General features: G+C 63.6%; 1 long non-coding RNA gene across 4 annotated transcripts; it reads right to left on the minus strand.

The window, feature by feature from the left end:
- Window positions 1-1761: 1761 nt before the first annotated feature.
- On the minus strand, window positions 1762-4691 carry LOC137456563 (uncharacterized). 4 transcript variants are annotated; one of them, XR_010991045.1, is made up of 4 exons: window positions 4379-4691; window positions 3598-3730; window positions 3328-3495; window positions 1762-2661 (listed from the first exon to the last, which is right to left on the minus strand). It is a non-coding gene; the product is annotated as an uncharacterized lncRNA (long non-coding RNA). The 4 variants fall into 4 exon arrangements; XR_010991047.1 differs by lacking the exon at window positions 3598-3730 and having other exon boundaries at window positions 3328-3513; XR_010991046.1 differs by lacking the exon at window positions 3598-3730 and having other exon boundaries at window positions 3328-3517.
- Between the last annotated feature and the right edge of the window lie 241 nt (window positions 4692-4932).

A 4932-nucleotide genomic window follows, 5' to 3' on the forward strand; every position in this document is an offset into this window, starting at 1 on the left:
CGCCGCCAAGCCAGCCCCCCCCCAACCACAAAGGCCACAGCCACCAAGCCAAGCCAGCCCCCCCCCCACAGCCCACCCAGTAACAGAGGCCGCCGCCAAAAAGCCAGCCACCCCACACACACCCAAACACATGGGCTGCCACCAAACCAGCCAACACTCCTACCCCCCACCCAACAACAGAGGCCGCTGCCAAGGCAGCCACGCATCCCACCCCCCGCCCAACAGAGGCTGCCGCTGCCAAGCCAGCCAAACCCCCAACCAACAAGACACTGCCGCCGCCAAGGCAGCCTGCCCACCACCCCATAACAGAGGCCGTTGCTGCAAAGCCAGCCACCCCCCCACCCACCCAACGCCAACAGAGGCCGCCGCCAAAAAGCCAGCCACCCCCCCAACCACAGAGGACGCTGCCGCCAAGCCAGCAAATCCCCTCATGCCCCCCAGCAACAGAAGCTGCCGCCGCCGCGCCAGCCACCCCTCAACCCCCCCAAACTACAGAGGCCGCCACCAAGCCAGCCACAGCCCCCCCACCTAGCCACATAGGCCGCCGCCAAGACAAGCAACCACCCCATGCCCCCCAGCAACAGAAGCTGCCGCCAAGCCAGCGACGCATCCCACCCCAGCAACAGAAGCTGCCTTCGCCAAGCTGGCCACCCCCCACACCCCCCAAAACACAGAGGCGGCTGACAAGCCAGCCACGCATCCCACCCACCCCAGTCACAACAGAGGCCGCCGCTGCCAAGCCAGCCACCCCCCAGCCCTGCAACAGAAGCTGCCGCCACCAAGCCGGCCACCCCCTAACCCCCCCAAAAACCAGAGGGCGCTGCCACCAAGCCTACCCCCACCCAATAACAGAGGCCACCGCCAAAAAGCCAGGCACACCCCCACACCCAAAAACATGGGCTGCCGCCAAACCAGCCACCACCCCTACCCCACACACACAACAGAGGCCGCTGCCGAGGCAGCCACACATCCCACCCCCCACCCAACAGAGGCTGCCACTGCCATGCCAGCCAACCCCCCCAACCAACAACAGACACTGCCACCACCAAGCCAGCCACCCCCCCACCCACCCAACACCAACAGAGACCGCCGCCAAAAAGCCAGCCACCCTCCCCAACCAACCACATAAGCCGCTGCCGCCAAGCCAGTCAACCCCCCCACCCCAGCAAGAGAAGCTGCCGCCCCCAAGCCAGGCGCCCCCAAAGCCCCCAAAAAAAGAGGCCGCCGCCGCACCAGCGAATCCCCCCATACCCCCCAGCAACAGAAGCTGCTGCAGCCAGCCACCCCCCAACCCCCCCAAAAAATGGAGGGTGACGCCGCCAAGCCAGCGACCCCCCCATCCCCACCCAATAACAGAGGCCACCGCCAAACCAGCCACGCATCCCACCCCCCCAACCAATAACAGAGGCCACTGCCAGGCCAAGCCCCCCCCCCCCACGCCCCACCCAATAACAGAAGCTGCCGCCAAAAAGCCAGCCACCCCCCCACACACACCCAAAAACATGGGCTGCCACCAAACCAGCCAACACCCCCCACCCAACAACAAAGGCTGTGGCCAAGCCAGCCACGCATCCCGCCCCCCACCCAACAGAAGCCGCCACTGCCAAGCCGGCCAACCCCCCAACCAACAACAGACGCTGCTGCCGCCGCCAAGCCAGCCAACCCCCCCCGCCCAATAACAGAGGCCGCCGCTGCCAAGCTGGCCAACCCCCCACACACACCAGAGGCTGCCAGCAAGCCAGCCCCCACTCCCCCCCCCAACTAACCCTAACCATCCAACTGAAGTGCCCCCAGGTGACCCTCCATTGGCTCCCACATGTCCCTGAATTCCTCTTTGATACCCCCCACACCCACCATAGATGCCCACAAACCCCCTGAAGTGGGGGGGGACGCTGACCGGTCAGGGGGGGCATCTCCTCCGGGTGCGTGGGGAGCGACTCAGCTGGCCTCTCTTCAGAGGCCTTTCCATTCAAATTAAACAACTGAATATAAAACCAGTGGGGTCTCCTTTGTGTGTGTTGTGCGGTTTTAATTTGCCGCTCAGGGCCATTGGAAACCTTTTGGCGTACACGTTACTACTGCTCTGCAACCTCTGGAGGAACAGCATGGCTTTTCCTCCGCTACAATACCTCACGCTAATACTTACGTTTTGTCATGGGTTTCCGTCCCCTCCGGGAACGTTCGGGCAAGCAGTCCGCCGGCAGCGTTTGGGAGAGGCTGCCCCCGCCCCTCACTCGCCCGCTCCTCGGCTGTGTCGTCGCTGCAGCGATTTGACCCTTACCTGGGAGCTCAGAGCTTGGATGGTGTCGAGGCTGAGAATCTCTCTCCTGCTCCCCCCCTCCTCCCTCCCAACAGAGGGGGGAAAAAAAAGGAAAGGACCAAATCCAGCAAGAAATAATTTGGAGTCAGCTGGGAAGCAGAGAGTTTAGTAGAACACTCGCAAGCCCTCCACCCTGTCTTCAGAATGGGCGTTCACCCGCCACAAGCCACCCCTCCATTCCCCTCCCGCTCCCCTGTCACAGCCCTGTCATCCACTCTTGGCACGTGGTATTCGACTCCTCGAGGCGAGTCCCTGGTTATCCCGGCTCGTTCTCTCTCAGGGCAGTCTCTCTGGTGCTGGAACTGGGCAGGGATGTGGAGAAGAATCAGGAATCAGTCTGACTTTGAAAGGAAAAGAGGAAAAAAAAAAAAAATCAGAAACAGTCCATTGCTGCAGGGACAGCAGGAACAAGTACAGGTGGGATGACCCAGGAGCTCTGTGGGTTGCTGTGCAGTGCGTATGTTGAGTCCTGGACGCCAGGCTGGTGTTAAGCCAGGAGGGAAAGAGGTTAGACCGACTTCTAACTATTCGCACAGTGACTATAATGCATTGATGTGTGTTGCCCCCTCTGAGTTCATCCTCTCTCAGCCGGAGTCACATTCTGCTGTGGGATACGCTGAATGTCCCCAGTTTCCAACATGCTCCGCTAGGTGTGACCAGGCCTCTTGGCAGCAGCCGCCCCTGGGGTTGGTTTGCCCGGCGCTGGCAAGCCCTCCGCCCTGTTTTTGCAATGGTCTGTAACCCCCCCACAATCGCCCACCCCCACGTGGCATCGCGGTAGGAAAGACAGAGACAGCTGAGGGGCTGCCCTGCTTCTGATAGCCCCGACCCACGGACGCCCTTCTTGGTAGGGCTTGCGCCTTCGGGACGCAGCTGAGTTTTTGCTGTGCCTCTCTGTGAGAGCTGTTGCGTGGCTCTGCGTCTCCGAGCGTGTTCCCTGTTCCCCAGGATTTACTACGCCCCCATTGCCTTGCAGTCGGTGCATTTCTCCCTGGCCATCAACCAACCTCTAATGCCTGTTGCTCTCTAATTAAATCTTTCGATGGTTTCAGCTTTCTGAGCCTGTGTTGGTACGACTCCTGCTCAGGGCACCGCGAGAGAGACAAACCCTCCTTCTGTCCTGTGGTTCCGGGAAGGGTCCTGGCACTCGCAGGCAGGCACCAACGGGGTAGCGACTGTGAAGTGACATCAGCCTTGCTTGGTCGACCAAGTAGAAAGCAAAGAGTCAAACGGTAAGGAGTGGAGCAAAAAGCAAAGCTTAGCTCTCAGTTACTCACGTTGTAAAGCTGTGAGTAGGTTTCCCTGCACCCTAGAAAAACACTGCACAGGCATCTCATTTTTCTCTGGCATTCATTTAACTCGCAGAGCTGTGGGGGAGTTACTGGGAGACTTGGAAAGGCAGTGAGAACACTAGGAAGGGAATTTGGAGTTACGGGGAGGAACACAAAGACGACAGGTGCCACGCTAGAAGAGCACTTACTGTTACCGGGAGAAGACCCCTCCTGACTCTTCCTGACTGCTGCTCGCCCCGGCCCTCCCGCTCGCTCGCTCGCCCCGGCCCGCCCGCCCGCTCGCTCGCTCGCCCCGGCCCGCCCGCCCGCTCGCTCGCTCGCCCCGGCCCGCCCGCCCGCTCGCTCGCTCGCCCCGGCCCGCCCGCCCGCTCGCTCGCTCGCCCCGGCCCGCCCGCCCGCTCGCTCGCTCGCCCCGGCCCGCCCGCCCGCTCGCTCGCTCGCCCCGGCCCGCCCGCCCGCTCGCTCGCTCGCCCCGGCCCGCCCGCCCGCTCGCTCGCTCGCCCCGGCCCGCCCGCCCGCTCGCTCGCTCGCCCCGGCCCGCCCGCCCGCCCGCCCGCCCCGGCCGGCCCGCTCGCCCGCCCGCCCCGGCCCGCCCGCCCGCTCGCCCCGGCCCCAGCCCCGGCCGGTAGTGCGCGAGTCCCCTGCCCCGTCGCGGCTCCCAAACGGTCCCGGCTCGGCTCCGGGAACCCCCCTGCAAGCAAAGCCAGAGTACGGTCCTGCAGCTGCCAGAGGAAAGCCCCGGAGAACTGTGGAGGCAGGCACTCACCTAGCACGGAGCGAGCAGGAACCCGATAGCCCCGGCGGGCCAGTGAGCGCCGTTTTAAAGCCGCCAGCCCCGTGCGCGCGAACAACCCTCGCTGCGACGCATGCGCTGAACCCATGGCAACGATCGCGACGCTATCGCCCTGGCGGGACTGGAGCCTCGCTGCGGCGCAGGAGTTGTACCCATGTCAGCGATCGAGTCAGGCTCTCTCTCCCTTTTCCCTTCTCCCCCTAACAACTTTCCAGCATTTCAAGCGTTCAGCGCGGTTCGCTGCAGCGCTGAGCGCCCTCGGGGCGGCACGCGCCGCGGCACGGCGGCGGTGCCGCCCGTGACGCACGCGGGGGCGGCCCTGAGCACTGCCGTGGGCGTGGGCAGCAGCTCGGCCCGGCCCCGTTCGGGATGTTTTGGCATTTAAATCGAAACCCTACACCGCGCGCAGGTAAAAGCCTCTGTTTATGATGGGTACGGCCGCAGGCTGTGCTTATAGCTCAAGCCCCTGTGTGACTTCATTACGATTCTCACAGCCTTTAAAACAGAGAGGGGAGACGGGGGGTCGT

This window comes from Melanerpes formicivorus, unplaced genomic scaffold (assembly GCF_026170545.1).
Source record: "Melanerpes formicivorus ecotype bairdi unplaced genomic scaffold, bMelFor1.0.p_v2 SCAF_130, whole genome shotgun sequence".
NCBI lineage: Eukaryota > Metazoa > Chordata > Aves > Piciformes > Picidae > Melanerpes > Melanerpes formicivorus.